We start from the raw sequence: 16,350 nt of genomic DNA on the forward strand, positions 1-16,350 counted from the left end.
ACCATCTTGAAACTAGTTTATCTTGAAGCAGGAAGGATTCTTGCTGCAGTCCCTCAAGGCCTTATTGTGCTGGTCCTTTAGCAGTTGTTTAGCTTCTGCAATGGAGAACAGATAGAAACAAGCTGAGTCTTGACTTTTTCTATTTATAACTCTAAGCACCTAAAGCACATGTGGCTGTAATGCTGTAGCAGGTACAGCATCGTTTCAACTTTGAGGGATGGGGACTTCACCTTCCTGTTATTAAACCACACTGTAAATCAGTCCAGTGCTGCAAGCAGTTTCTCTACCGGAGAATACTTTGTTTTCTTTTGGCGAGTGAGTGGCACTTAATGCTACCTTCAATATTATATTGATGCATGTATAGTTTTTTAAAAATGGTAGTTACTGTCCAATCCATTCTGCCCCTTCCTGTGTAGCAAACTAATCTTTTGTATGTGTGACCAGGAAAGCAGCTGTGAATGACTTCACCAGATACAGAGCAATGGCAAATACAGCTCATGATGTATGTTAGGAATATGAATAGCTTAGCCCTTTCTCCTGCTTCTTGTCTCTCCTGAAAAGAGTAATGGAAAGTTAAAAGAATTATTTAACATACAATAGATACTTAAAGAAACACTTCTTCCTGTAAAGCGTATGCATGGTTATTGACATGGTAAGGAAGAGCATTTTGTCTTTCGCTTCTGAATGATGGGAACTCATAATGCAGTAAATTACACCAATATAAAAGTTAATGTACTCCACTTTAACAGGGATATTTTACTGTTGTTATCACTATCAAAAGTGACATCCATCACAGTGACATGCACCCAGAATGGAAAAAAAAAGCCTGGTGTAGTTGTGTCTAATAACCCCAATTACAGAGTTCTTCTAATGCCTTTTTTTATAACAGTTTTTCAGCTCTACATTATCTCCTATTAATGTGATTCCTTATCTATAAATTTCTCAGGATTACCTCTTCCCCTCCACTTTCTATAATCGCCATTTATTAGCTACACACTTCCCATAAAACATGGCTATATGTGACAGATTGTTGCTAACCTAGATACAGGCCCACCCCCAGCTTTTTTCTTTCCCTTCAGCAATAATGTGCTTGTTACAGTGTTGAGGAGGCTTTGTTAAAAGACTGAGCTTCTCCTAGCAATTGGTGCTAAAAATAGCCTCATTAGCTGAAACTTTGCTTGATCAGCAAAGGATCTCTTGGGTAAGAGGTACTGGGATGGACTCAAGATGTAAATAAACAAAAGGAAATTCCATCCCACTGCCCTGTCAGCTCCAGGACTTACTCGGACCTGCAAGGCAACACACCAGCAATTCTTTCTGTCTGCAGCACTCTGCAGGAAGATGCTTATCCATCCTCACTGACTAGAGTAACAGTGTGCCTGATGATGATTCTGCTTACATAGTTTTGCAGTTTATTTTAATGTTCCCGTGCTGAGCCTTGTCCATGGGCAGCTGAAGAGTCTGTAGGCCTTGCAAGGCTGCAGCACTTTAAGTGCTCCTTGGATTTTGAGTGCTGAAAAGCAGCCCTCTCTTGGAGGCAACAGGTATGGAGCAGTCCCTGGCTCAATGAAGCCAAGGGATTTAGGATAATCTGCACTGGGCCACAGGCCACTTTGCTGTGGCTCTTTCCAAACAGCTTTGCGGAATTCTGTGTATTTCCCTGGAGTCTGCTGGGTTTTCCCAGCATAAGCAGATCATTTCTGCCTGCCCAGGCTTCAAGAAGTGCAGCAGAGTGCATTTATCCCTTCTGCATCACTCCCTGGGTCAAGGGCCCTGCCAAGCAGGATACATCTGTGACATCTGTGGAAACCTGGGGGAGCTGCACAGGTCAGGGATCCTGAGGAGTGGCCAGGAAGGTCCCAAGGAGAAGGGAGAACTACTTTCTTTCCCAGGACTCGGTTAATTTGTTTTCTGTCCTCCCATTGCTAAGAAAGCAACACTGGTAAGGGGCCAGTGGATTTCTGCAGCTCCATCTTTCTTGCCCTTTGCCAGCCTTTGCCAGGAGACTCTTCTGCATAGCAAAGGATATCTCATCTCCTGCCCAAGGGAAATGCATCTTATAGAGTAATTATATCTGCCATCCTCACTGCCTTATTTCTTATGATGTTAGCATTCTCATAATTAAACCACAAAGCCTTTTTTCCCTCCTTCCTCCCAGTTCTTGCAGCTGTACTGCACTGAGCAACTGAAGCATGTTCAAAATAAAGTTCTGTCTGTTTCTACCTACCTTGAGCTGAGCTTAACTCTGCCTTTTGGTGAAAACCAAAGGGACAGGTCCAGCTCCCCCAAACAGGAGGAGACATGGGAGGGTGCTGGTGGCAGACTCTTCACCTTTCCTTTCCCAGTCAGGCTGTGACAAGAGCCCTGTACAAAGACCTGTTTTAAGGGAAGACCTTTGCAAGCTGTCCGTGATGAGGTTGTCCAGGCAGCAGGTGTGGGCTGCCTGTGTGGTGCTGTTGGGGGAAGCATGTGGGCCCTGAATTATAGCTATCTTTATCCTACCAGATTTTGGTGGAGTGTGATTTCTGGTTCCTTCAGGGAATTTTTGTAGTTTACATGTGTTGGTTTCTTAGTACCCTCACTCTGTTTTTGTCATCTTTATTAATGAAATAAAATCAATAAAGAAAAACTCAGCCTGCTTTGGTAATGGGCTGTGCTTGGGTTAGTGAGGGAAAAGCTTACACTGAATGCCCTGTTATTAATGAACTATTGGTTTGATTGTCTCATTACTGTCCTGAAATGTTGTTTATATGTTGTTTATATGACCAATATGTAAAGCCTTTGTATGTGTGGATATATCCAGCAGCATAAGGGATGCAGTAGTGCTTGTGAAGGTCCCTCAGGGGCCACCAGTCTGAACATTCTCTGAAACTTGTTGCTGATTCAATTTAGTTGGGGCATTCACAGGAAAGGCTTGTTTCCTCCACTGTTTTTCCTGTATCTGTCCATAGCAGTGGTGGGAGAGCAGGGAGCAGCTGGAGTGATTACTGGTAATTATCCATCATCCTTGTGAGCCTGATCCTAGGGCTGTACCTTGGCTTGGGGATTGTATGTGACTTTGGCTGTGCAGGGGCAAAGCCAAGGACTCATGACAGCCAAACCAGGGCTGTGAAGGCTGTGGATGCTTCTGTTAAACTGTGGCTCCACAGGTCGGGAAACTCCTTCCTCCTCCTCCCCAGGAGGCCAGGAAACTAGCAGAGGAAGAGAAGTCAGTGTTTACAGATAAGGATCAGCACAAGTAGGTGGGCTGGGAGGTGGCTGGGCTGTCCCTGTTCACCTTGGTGCTGTCAGCCATGCTCTTTTTGACCAGAAATGCATAACCTTGCTGGCCCTCAGGCTGTAGCCACAGGGGTGCACTGAAAAGGGCCTGCGCTGGCCTCCTTGCCAAAGAGCCCCTGGTCTGGCTTACACCTCCATGGCTGTGAAGCCCCTTGCTGCCAGCTGTGTGTTTAGGTGAGGGGGGGTGGTCTCTCCATGTGGCAGGACCACTAAGCAAAGGAAGGAAATGTCTGCAGGCTGAGTGGCTGCCTGGACTTCCCAAGCAGTTACTTAGGCTGTATGATAGCAGCAAAGAGTATGTTGTTACCACACTTCTCGTTTGATATGGCCTCTCCATGATGTGCCATGTGGGATTCTGAGCCCAGGCAGGAAGAGTTGTTACTGTGCAGCCAGATGGTTTCAGTTTTTGTAGGGAAATTAATTAGCTGGCATTGACTGGTCCAGCCCGGGCATCTGAGAAACAGGTACTTAGGGCAACAAATGAGCTGTCAGTTGTCCCCTCCGAAGCCCACTAAAGGAGTTCAACTGACTTTTCCTCAGGCCCTTGGTACCTGTTGTGTGCTAACATATGTTATCTGTCTCGGTTCTTGAGGTGTCTGTTGAAGCTTGTATGGTGGGCCTGTAGGTGGGTTAGGGAGGATTGACCAGAGTTTCAGTATATTTTCAGGATCCCCTGCATCTGTGAGGAACAGCTCTGCTGCCAACTTCACGATACTCCCGTCTTCATGGAGGAAAGACTTCTGAGCCTGCTGAGAGTCACCCAGTTGCATGGGATGGTGGCAGGGATGTGACTACAGAGAAGAGCATATGCTTGTCTCCTGGGAGCCCCCACAGCTCTGCAGAAGCACTCTCAATAGCTCCCAGTAAGTCTTTAGGGTATTAATTTCTTGGGTCAGACACTGCATGGCGCATGCCTTGTTGGGCCTTAATGAATGGGAAATGGCATCTGGAAAAGCTGTAAACTTGGCTGTACTAAGCAGATGGCACTGAATGTAAAAACTGATTTAAAGAACTATTCTTTCAAGCTATGCCTTGATTTGGAGATGTTGAAGCTTGTGTGATGGTCATGGAGGTGTGTTAAGGGAGGATTCACCAGAATTTGAGTTCTGTTTTGGGATTCCCTGCCTCCCTAAGGAGCAGCTCTGCTCCCAGCTTCATGATATCCCCTCTTTCTGCTACAGAGGAGAGACTTTTGTCAGGAGCACTAAATTAGATGCTCCTGCCAAGCTGGAGATTTTATGTCGGTTGTTTTATTGGGAAGAAAGATTAAGTAATGCCCTTGGAGCTTCAGGAACAAAAGGTTCAGTGATGCAACAGCTTCCCATGCATTTGTCCTGAAACCTGTGCCCAGTGCCAGAGCACATGGACCTGTCTGTTCAGATCCTCACTCATGAGCAGTGAAGTTTAGCTCCTTCCCTTTGTACAAGTCTCCTCTTGTTTCCTGTACCCATTTGTGACCTTCTTGGGAGGGCTGGAAGCCCCAGGGTTTTCCCTTGAGGGACTATTGCTCATCCTTGAATAAGATGTTTACTCTTGCCTGTAATTGCATGGGGCTTGAGCAGTGCCAAACCCTAACTGTGCTTCCTTCCCATCTCTTTGCTTTCATGTAGATATATGGGTGTGTGAATTGCTTGGGGATGTTCAAGTTGTGGCATGATAAGCTCCATCTCCAGGCACTTTCCCAATCTAGTTTGTCAGGAGCAGGTGGTTCTTCTTGTTGTCCGTTCGTTGCAATCCCCAGTGTACATCAGGGCCTCCTGGCCTTCCTCCGCTGCCCTACCCACCTCTGGCTCACAGTACATTTGGGACCAGTTACTGGTTTTAAAATTGGAGGACAGGCATCCTTTATTCAACTTTGAAAAAGGGGGAGGTTTGGAGCACTGTAAGGGAAAGGCCCTATGGTCCATTCCAGTATTTATTTTGCTTATTGGAAAACAAAAACATTTACCAGGCTGCTTTCAGAAACCAGCAATCCGTAAGCTTGCTTTTCATTAAAAAGGCACTCATCATTTTCCCCTGAGGATTTAGTGACATTTTTCAAAATTTTCTATGCACAATAATTGTACTTTTTTATCAAATTTTGTTCTGACTTTGTGACCACAATAAAGTTTAGGAAACTATTATTTATTATGGGTTAAATAGTCTGTGAATCTGACTGCTTTCCTTGATTACTGGATTACACTGATTCTTCTCCCAGCTGCAAAACAGCATTGTAAATGTTGCTTTCAGACTCTGTGGGATGTTGCCAAAATGGCTTGGAGAGCTACTGTCTCTATCATCCATTGCTTAGCTCTGTTGCTGGGACCCTGACAGAGAAACTTACGGATAGATGCCACAGGGAGAGAGAGGAGGTCATATGTGAGCCCCCTCCTCCTTCAAGGTCTGTCTCTTTTGTCTTTTTTCTCTCTCTTCCCTAGACTACAGAAATGGAAGTGTTTGGTTCTAGTGTTTTAGTTGTTTTAGTTTTACCTTCATCAGAGCTCAGTGCTGGTCAGAAGTTAGGGAGAAAACTTCTCTCCAGCCCTTTGGCGTGTTGTGTTTTGGTTTTTTCTTTCCCTGAGATGTCTCTTCTTGTAGCAGTTCAGAACTGAAAAATAAGGTGTCCTGGTGATGATGTTAAAAGTCCTCCTGCAAAGCAAGCCTTGACACATTGATATTAGCAGACTCCAAAAGCTGTTTAGTGTTGCTTCAAGGATGGGAGTAGGGGGGACATAAGGTTTCCCCTTGAAAGAGGATTCTCAGAAAATCTGTGCTTGCTTTGGAGACAGGGAATTGACCTTTGGGGGCACCAGAGAAGATCTGGATATGGGGAGGTGACCTACAGAGACACTAGATGTCCTTTGTTTGCTGTAGCCTTATCTCCAACTCCCTAAAAGCATGTGAGCGGAAGGTCAGGGGAACACCTAAAGGTCAGGCATCCTAAGGGTGCCGTGTCCCCTGAGTACAGAGCCAGTGATCTGCATTGCATCAATGCAGATCATGTATGTTCGTACTGAGGGGAAGTACCTCTTAGACTGAGGGAGTTGCATAGCTTCCAGGCTTGGTTTGCTGCTGAGATGGGGAAGGTATGCCTGTCTTCTAGGAGCTGAACCATGGCTGTCAGGTCACTGATCAGCCTTCAGTTAATGGTGGCTGTAAGCCACTATTTACCTTGACTAAATCTGAGCTCTGGACTGTGAGTGCAGAGTACCCATCCTGTTAGCAGTTAGCTGAGCCCTGCAGCATGACCCTGTCTGTTGCTAGAGAAGCCCTCAGTTATCCTCTATGTGAGAGATGGTCAGGTTGGGTTAACAAAATAACCTCTGCATGGATTATTTTTTTCTTCATCCTTTCCCAGATGGGCTGTTGGCTTTTCATTCTCTGAGGACACATGGTGACATTTCATTCCTCTGAGGTCAACTGATTGTGATCTTAACCTACCAGAGAACATGTATTCTTCACTGCTTTACAGTGAGTCTGGAGGGTTTTAAAGAACTTGCCATAATTCATGGCTTATATGGATTATAAAGCAGAAGTGATCAAGTAAGATCTATGATGCATTATACAGGAGGGAACTCTATTTTTTCTGGTGACCAATGATAGGACCCAAGGGAATGGCAGGAAGATGTGCCAGGGGAGGTTTAAATTCAATATTAGGAAAAGGTTCTTCACCCAGAGGGTGGCAGAGCACTGGAACAGGCTCCCCAGGGAGGTAGTCGTAGCACCAAGCCTGGCAATATTCAAGAAGCACTTGGACGATGCCCTCAGAGATATGGTGTGAATTTGGGGCTGTCCTGTGCAGGGACAGGAGCTAGATTCAGTGACCTTTCTGGGTCCCTTCCAACTCAGGACATTCTATGATTCTATGTTTCTGTAACCTGCTGTTAATCCTAGCAGAGAAGCAAATGGCTGTGTGAGGTGGAAGACCATAGAGAAAAGAGCCTAAACATATTTATCTGTTTCCCATTTGTACCTGAAATGGACATCTTAAGGCACAAAATTATTAAAAAAAAATCCAGCTTCCTGTTCAGTTTGTGGCCTGAACTTTCATAACTAGATGTGTAAATAATGCATGAAGTATCATGAGTATTCTCCTGCACGTTAAACTGCGCAGCCAGTGTAATTGCTTGCAAATATTGTGTGCAACAGCAAGGGAAAAAGTCAGGTTTGCTCTGTATTTATTGCACTTCACTTGGCTTAGCCACTGGAAGCAGCTTTAGTCAGCTTTGCTTCATCTCTCTCACCCTTAACCCAAAGCTGCGATGTTTAGGTTCCTAGTAGAACTGGTTGGGAATCTTCTGAGATGATTTTTTGTTAGTAAATGCTATGTTATGTAGATGATGACTTTTAATAGAGAAATGTAAATTTTGGTTAAAATTTTTGTGGCCTCCTTTTGTATACAGAGATACCTGCTCACTCTGGTACAGCCCAGGATCAGACACTCAAGCTAAGATGTGAAAGTTCCTATCTCCAGATGCAGCCCCACAGATCTTCAGCCTCCTTCCCTCTCAGCTTTGGACTGTTGGCTCTTCTTGGATAGACGCGTGGAGTTGGGTTTGCTCTAAGCTGTGGGAAGCACCTTTCTTTATCCTTTAATTTATTTTTTTTGAGGGGGAGGGGTTTGAATTTACGCCACGTCAAATGTTAAATAATCAGTCCTTGAAATACATTGCAAAAGGGCCAATATTTGTCTCTGGATGACTTTAAATTCATGACTGAGAGAGGGGGAATCCTTCCAAGACATTAAGTAGGAAAATTGGTATCTGCCCTTGGATTGTGAAAGTTTCTGCCTCTGAAGGGGCTTCCTGAGACTCCTCTCAAGACCTGCCCACTGTTGTAACTTGCAGTGAGCCAAAATGCTTCTCGCCATGATTGTGTGGCTGCTCAAGGGAGCCAGGCCTGGACAACTGCATGAGGTTTTAGATCTGATTTAGCAATTGGTAACCAGTGCCCAAAATCGTGGCACAAGTTGAAGCACCTAAGAAATCTGGGTTTGGGACTGGTAAAGCATGGTTCTGCTTGAAGGTTTGCTAACATATGGGCAACTGGAAGGAGCAGTTTGCCTCAATTCCTGTACCTACATTTGGGCAAGGCTTCTGATTGATAGGAATGAGCCCAGCTGGTTTCAAGAGTGAAATCTTGTCTGTTTCATCTGTAGGAGGTAAGAGCTCTAGGTACTGTTCATTACTTTTTTTTTTGTTGAGAAATAAGTCTTTCACCTCCAAAATAAAAAAGCGCTCTTGTGTTTGTGTGTGAACTCCCACAAATTGGAAAGGTCAAATCTCTTGCTTTTCCTGTCCCCAGTGCAGTTTGTAGGGAGCTGCCTTTGCTTGCCCACATCTCCAGCTTCCCTAAAGGGCTGTGTTTGCAAAGCTCTTCATGTCTGACCAGCTGAGCTCTGATTCAGATTTATGCACAGATTGTTTGAAGTTCAGGCATAAAACGTACGAGGGTTGATTTTATTTTGGTTTTCCTTTTTAAGGGGGGCTAGGAGTCCAGACTGCCAGAATCGATTGGACTGACTTGTATATCTTCTCTTCTGAAGCCAGCTGACAGTTTTAAACCATTTTTAAATCAAACCTGTATGGTTAAGATTTACTGGGGGCTTTTTAGAAATGAAATGCAAAATATGGTGCTCTCCACATGGAAGACAAATTCTTGATTCTGGCTTCCTGTGCGTTGACAGAAATGTGGGGCTTTCAGGTACATATTTATATGTACATGCTACTGAGCCCTGCAGCGGTGATAGACACTTCCAAATGGCCCTGCTCAGAAAGGGGAGGTATCTTAGTGTTTGAAGGCAGATCCTGTAAACCTTTTAAATTTATGGGAACAAGGGCCCTGAAGTGGGTGAATGAGACAGGTACCTGTAAATATAATGAGCTAGTCTTGCACGTAGAATAGCTGAATTTAGCTTTATAAATAACAGCAGCCTTTTAGGTTTCCTAGGAGGTCTGGCAGTCTTACAAATGAATGTGCTGCTAGTTGTCAGAGACCAGACACCAGAAAGCTGTCCATGAGTGCTGTTGGCCCACTGTGTCTTTCCTGCCTCCATTCCCTCTCTCTTGGTGGTTTGGGATTTTTTTTTTGCTGTGTTTGGTTACTGAAACACAGACCCTGCCTGGCCTGCAGTCTCTCACTGTTGCTTGCTGAAGATGAATGATTCATCAAGCCTGGCCTGATAAAATTGTGCAAGCCAGTCACCAAAGTTAATCAAACCAAAAGAAAGAGAGGAGAGAAGGGAAAAACAAAAACAAAAGGTGCCAGAACTAGTTGTAATTTTTGAACCTCCCTTGGGAATGTAGAATAGTATATGTAATGTTCTCAGCCTGGGTTCTCCATCCTCCTCCAACCTTATTGGGAAATCTGAGAGCAACCCAGGCGATCGGTTTTAAAGTGCAACTTCCGATGTTGCAATGCAGAAGAGCATGATTCAACAGGCCTCTGACTGCGGTCCGACGTCTCATTCACGGCGCCTTATTTGTTAATAGCACTGGGGAGCAGGCGGCTGTGGTTGCAACCTGCTAATCACTTCCACTGGGATTTGTTGTGTCACACCAGCAAGGATTGAGGTGAGGGGGCTGAGGAGCTGCTGACATGAATCGTGGTGCTCTGATGTATAATTAGGAAGGAGCCCTGTGGTTCTCAGTGCACTGGTGAGATTTCTCAGGCCTGAAACATAATAAAGACTGCCACCCACTTTAGCAGTGAATTAGCATCATCCTTGCTGGTCCTAAAAGAGGCTAGGCACTTGCTGGAGGCCTGGTTGCTTGGGATCAGGGGGAGTTGGGGTTTGGCCAGACAGGGCAAGGCTGATAGCTAGGTCACTGCCATAGTGGGGAGGGCAGATCTAGGAGGAGGAAGAGTGGCAAATAGGAGGAGAGTGCCTGGTGGTACTCTGTGTGAGGGCCATCACTCCCTCCCTACTTGGTGCGTGGCTGTGGTAGTCCTGCTCATGTCTGCTGTGTGACTAAATGGAGACAGAGTTGCACAAGCAGTTGCAATGGGGTGTGCCTCTCCTCTGCCTGCTTGCCGTGATGCTCAAGGGGTTCCCAGGGTGCTGCTTGCATGTCTGCAGCTGAAGAATATTCTTGAGTTTCTCTCAGCTGGTTGCAGCAGTTTAGTTGGAAGTGGGGTGCTGTGCAGGACCCACTGGCTTCAAGCCCAACATGGCCACAGGCCCCTCTCAGCCACCTGTGATGTTGGGGGTTAGCAGGAGAGGGTCACTCTTAAAATCACCTTTTATGCTAGTTTGTCTAGCTGTTCTTTGCATCCTTGGTGCTTTTGGCTTCAGGAATTATGCAGAGCTCTAGTGAGCATGAGGAAATGTGTTAAACCCTGAAACCTTCACACCAACAATGGCCTCATTCCAGAATCAAGAGACTAATTAGTCAGTGAGAATGCTTCAAGGCATTTCATCAAATTCTCCTATGATTCTTTCTAATCTCTGATTCCACATTACAATAGAGAGGTGTTCTCTTTACTCTCTCTCATTTTAGGTTAATTTTAGTTTTGTTTGGTTCAGTTTTGGTATATTTGGTATCTAACAATATTTTATCAAAACAACATCTCCACATGATTTTAATTTAGAATTAAATTACTGTGATACTGTCTGGAGAAAACCACATGCCAGATCCTCAGCTGCTGTGAATCAGCAACAATCCATTGATTTCAGCAAGGCAACACTGATTTATTCCAGGCAAGGATCTGGCCCACCCTTGGTTAAAAGGAAAACCCATTTCCTCACCCTGGTTACTGAAACATTGCATATCAAGATGGGATGTGTCTAAACCACCTCCTTTTACTTTTCACCACTTGTGTAATTTTGTTTGTGTTTTTCACTACTCAATTTTTGCTGGGGCAGTGAAACTTTTTCTCTTGGCACAGCTGAGTTTTGGGAGGATGGGTTTATTGTTGCACTGAATAGGAAAAATGAGATTTCTTCTGCAAAATAAGGCTTCTGGCTGTAATATTTTAGTTCTTGTACATAATTTTCATGCTGTACTGGGGCGGGGAGATGTTTCTTACTGTTTTCTGTTCTTTGTATGATGCTTGAAGAAGCCAAGGGTTGGTGTGTGATTGTATTCTTCAAGTCAGAGAGCACCTGAAGAGCTGGGTACCTCTTGAGACAAATAAGAGGATTTCAGCTTGGCTCTTGTGCAATTTCTCTGCAAGAAATACCTTTCATAGGCTAAATGAGAGTTACTTCATTTTTGTGAAAAAACTTCTGCTTTCCACAGAGCAGTTGTATTTTTCTGTTGGTGCTGTCAAACTGCTTTGTTTGAACACCACAGATGGCAGCTGCACTATCCATTGCATTGCTTCCTTATAAGGGGAGACACAATGGCACATGAGAGAGGAAGTCCAGCTCTGATTTCTGACTGAAACGGTCCCAGGAGCTCTTATGCCTGGCTCAGGGCAGGGCAACCCCATCTGTACATCAAGATGGTCCACGTTTTTGACAGAAATCCTGTTAAAGTTAGTGGTTTCTGCCTTGGTGACATTGCAATCTCAGACACCTTCCCATGGCAAAAGGAAGAAACCTCCTTTTTGACAGGTAACAGGAAAAACAATGATGTATAATGTTACAGGGTGGGTGTAACTGCCACCCTTCATTTACTGCAGTTGTAAGAAATTATTAACGCTCCTTTGTGGAATCAGGGAGCTGAAACAATGGTGGCCTCCACCCCAAGCACACATCACTGCCCAAAACAAAGGCACAGCCCCAGCCTGCATAGGTGTGGACAGGTTTCCTTGGCTATGCACTTGGGAGACCCTGGCAGGAAAGGCAGGGGAGGCAGCCAGGAAAAGTCCCAGGCAGAGTAGTCATCAGTGCTTAGTGAGCTGACTGATGGTGAAAAGGGAGCAGAACCAGGAGCAAATAAACTGGGTCTGGCATGGTGGGGAAAGATTTTGTACCTGCTTCCTACATGAGCAGGATTTCTGCAAAGAAATAACTGGCACTGCTGAGAGGCAGAATCCACATGGAGTCAACCCAAGGCTCTGGTTATTCACTTCTCTGAAAGAAAGTCACTAAAGAAAATTAAATTAGTTGGAAAACAGAAGGCATTGGCAGGAGAACAGCCTGTTACTGGAATGTATTTGTTGTATAGCAGTAAATGGAGAAGCCTGATTCGCCTGGTCCTGTGCAAATCTCACTAAGCATTTACAAACCAAGAAGTGATGACTGACGCAGAGCAGAGGGGCAGCAGGGGGAAAGTGAAGTGCTTTAAATCTCTCATTTTCATTTGGCTCAGTTCCAGAATGACGCAGTCCACCCTAGATTAAAAATAACTACAGAAAGGGGTAGAGCACTATTTTTTTTAATCAAGCTTCAGGATATCTTTTGGGAACACCACAGGTTTGATTCAGCCTCCTTATTTAGTTTTTATGCCAGCTTGTCAATGGAATTGTACCATCGTGGCTGAAGTAATACTGTGGTGACTTGCAGCTGTGACAAGCACCTTGGGCTGCCTTCCTCATTTTAACATGAAACTCTAAGAAGGACTTAGCAGTATCCTTGTTTTTACCCAGAAATGCTTTTCTTACAGAGGTAAGGGGCAATAGGGCCTAATGGATCACTACTAGTTTGGGAGCCAAAAGGTGTGACTTCTATCTCCCAGTGTAAGTTTTTGGGAGGACTGTTGGGAACGGGGACTGTTGCTGACTATGGCTGTCCATGACTGTTTCCAGTTGCCTTTGCAGGTGCATTAGTAAAAACACCTACCCACTGTCCTTCTGAGGCTGGTTTGTGAAAAAATAGATCCTGGATCATTGCTGGCCACGTGCAGATTTCAGCCAGATTTGGTGAAGTGGAAGAGAACTCAAAGGTACTAACTTCCAGCTTTTTTTAAAAAAAAAAATTTGGAAATAAGCAGTAGCTAGAGATCTAATTACTTCTTCACAACCCTCAGAGGAGACAAAGTTCTGAGTGACTGGGATGGGGTTGTTACTGTCAGGGTGCAGAGCTGCTTGATCCTGGAGAGCCTAGATACAGAAATCCCTGGGACACCCAGTTACTGTACAGGACATTTGGATAGGTTTTCTGACTCCCTTATCTCCTGTCTGCTTGAAATGGGACTGTAACAAATCCCTTTGCTTTGTACTGGTAAATGTAATCTCCTACAAAGCCATCAGCTGTGGGTGGTGTGAACTGGTGTAACCATGGGATGAACAAACCTTTGCCTGTTTGTGCTACTGGAAGAGCTGCCTTGTTGAGCAGGGGAAGGTTGGCTTTCATGCCTCCTCAGTAAGGTTAGAAGGCAGCTAATAACTCCTTTCCTCAGTGGCATGGAGCTGATAAAAACTAGAGCTCGCCCACCCCTTTGAAAGCGGTGGCCTGGTCTTCCTGGCTCCTCAGCCTCCTGGCTGAGACAGGAAGGACAGACGTGCGGTTTGGTGGACAAACTGAAAAATAAGGCAGAAGGGGCAAGAATCCCCCCTTTAAGGGATGACAAATGAGGAAGAAGAGATTTAGTCCCAAATTTTGCCTTTGTTCAACTGGCAATATATTATCTTCAAGTAATCTCATCAACTAAACATCAAGTTAAGTTTAAAATGGCTGTTTCAAAAGAGTCAGGGGTTTGTAACCCTCAGACTTTTTATTGCCGGAATTATTTGGAGATTTGAATAGCTTCATACATTTCTCTGTGAATTTACTCTTTTCTATAAAGCCAAACAAATTACCCACCTCTCTTATGGTTGGATAGGACTGGCAGTGCAGCAGCCAAGGTGTGAGAGGTGCCTCGCAGAAGTGAGTGGCTGCAAGCAGACAGGACTCACTGTGCCAATTTTCTTTGAGCACGGTGAATAGCGCCATAGGGTATTAGAAATGCTGCTGTCATCTAAAGGAAGTTTCATGCTGCTGCAGACCGGAAAAAAAAAAATATTTTCTAGGAACTCAAGCCTGAATAACATAACGAATCCACACGTTTCTTTGTTTTCTTTATCTCCTTGTGCTGCGTCACAGTGCTATCTTTCCCCCATCCTTTAGGGTGGCTTTGATTGTTCCCAGTGTGTGAGCAAGTGACTGTTAGACACTTCCCTGCAAGGAGCGTACACTGGACCTACCTGCTGCCACTTTGCCTTGCAGGAAGTATGACTCACACAGATCCTGCTGCTTATGTCATGTGGGAGGCAGAAAATGTCTTTATCCAGCAGTGAGGTAGGAGTGACCATTTTTATGTAGAGATGGGGCTTTTCAGTGGAGATAAGGGCTTTTGCTGCTGCCATTTATCCTGATGTGCAAAGCCTTCCCATCAGAGTTGAGATCTTCTTGTGCTAGGCATGCACAGATAGAAAGAGGTTGCCCTAAATCACAAAAAACTGTCAAAATAGTTAAGGGGAAGGCTGGGAAAAGCTGCAGAGAATCATTGACTGTCCCATGTCCTTTTGGTGGGCTAGTGGCACGTGGGCCCAGCCAAGTCACTTCAGCACGCACAAAATGAGTTTCTCAAGGGAATAAGTGTCCAGTGCTCCTGCAGCTCAAAAGATATGGTTTTGGTACATCATTGCAATATTCTTATGTGCACTCAGTGGATGCAGCCAGAGATGACAGCTGAGCTCATCGTTGCTGCAGTAATTTTTTGTTCTGTTAGTTTTCTGCCAGTTCAGTGAACTGAATTGGCTCATGGAAGCCTTTTCAGTGCCAGAAACATCAGTGCATGGAGTAACAGTGGAATCAAGACCAGCCCTTCTGACAGATGTAAGATTAAGACAGCCACTCTGCTTTACTCAATCTTCTTGCCTATCATTTTCCTGTCACAGGTGGGTCCCTGGGATCCCTGAACTTGTGCAGTTTGCAACAGTCCTCCCTGGTGAGTGAAGAAGTAGAGACCATGCTTTCCAGTACAATCCATGCGGCACTGTTTGGCACTGCTGAGTCTACATGAAAGCACACAAGCAGGTCAGTAGCTCACAGCTGGAGGGGGACTCCTGAAGTGAAAGAGGAGAACAAGGAGTGTCTAGTGTATGTTTATGAGAGCTGCTCACAGAAGTTGGCCCTGCAGTGAGAACTAATGAAGACTTAACTTTCAGTCCTTCATGGTTTATTTTCCATCACAGATGAAGAGTGGGCTTCAGCCTGGATTTTTGAATCCAGGTTGTGTTCTCTCCATCCTGGGGTTGAGATTGCAGCACCTCCTCAGCACAGTACCTGAGGCAGCTCTGCAGCTCTCACTAGAGCTAGGATTTCACCTCCTATTCTTCAGGCTAACTGCATAAAGTGGATTGAAATTTTAGGGTTTCCTTGCATGCGTTTTTTTCTTTTTGATGTTTCATCATATCTCCCTGCTTTTAGGCAGGCTCTTACGGCTGATACAGCATGAAACTTTGGAGGGGGAAGGCTTTGTAAAGTAGTTAAGGATTAGGAAGTGATGGTGAGATTGCCTGGGGAGCTTGTGGTGCCTATCCCTGGAAGCTTTTAGGAAGAGCTGGCTATGCGCTTCAGCCATGCTACTCAACGCTGAGGCCTGTTTTAAGATGGGATATTAATTGCTTGTCTTTGCACCATTCCTTCACCTCTGCTTTGCCAACAGTGCTTGCTAAGATGATCGGCAATGACAAATGCTCATGGAATATTGCAAGTGTGTGAATAACCACCTAAGAAGTATTTAGAAATAGCTGTTCTTGGTATTCTGGTTTCAAGCTCCCAAACAAGAGCTCCGAATAAGTAAGCAACACAACTACACATGTTCTCTTAGCTGTGGGTACCCTTTGCTGAATGGGCGTTGGCAGGAAACCCATGCAGAAGCTGTTAGTAATCCTTTCAAGCTCTGATGTGGTCACGCTGAACCAGAGGCTTTGTGTTATATGGGAATGCAATGACTTAACTTTCTAATATTTAGCTGGCTTTAGAAACCGTCTTTCTTTTTCCCCCTTCTTGTTTTCTTTCATGAAGCCAACATTTCTTGTTGATTTGGGGTGTTCTAGTGACTAGAGAGGAATGTAGGTTTCTCAGAAGCACATGAGCTGTTTTGCTCTTCAGTAGTGTCCCTCCTCTGCATGTGGGCAAAGGAGACCTGGGTGGAGAAAATCAGCCATGAGGCTAAGGAGACCCACAGGCATGAAAGAAAGCCTCTGAAACAAGATGGA

General features: G+C 44.9%; 1 long non-coding RNA gene across 2 annotated transcripts in view; it reads left to right on the top strand.

Moving 5' to 3' along the window:
* Positions 1-16,350, top strand: part of LOC135313844 (uncharacterized) — a 105,962-nt gene that overhangs the window by 3,859 nt on the left and 85,753 nt on the right. For both annotated transcript variants that reach the window (XR_010373334.1, XR_010373335.1), the window contains exons 2-4: positions 3,936-4,142; positions 6,617-6,729; positions 7,662-15,163. This is a non-coding gene — a long non-coding RNA (uncharacterized LOC135313844). The remainder of the gene's footprint in view (positions 1-3,935; positions 4,143-6,616; positions 6,730-7,661; positions 15,164-16,350) is intronic.

This window comes from Phalacrocorax carbo, chromosome 6 (genome assembly GCF_963921805.1).
Source record: "Phalacrocorax carbo chromosome 6, bPhaCar2.1, whole genome shotgun sequence".
Classification (NCBI taxonomy): domain Eukaryota; kingdom Metazoa; phylum Chordata; class Aves; order Suliformes; family Phalacrocoracidae; genus Phalacrocorax; species Phalacrocorax carbo.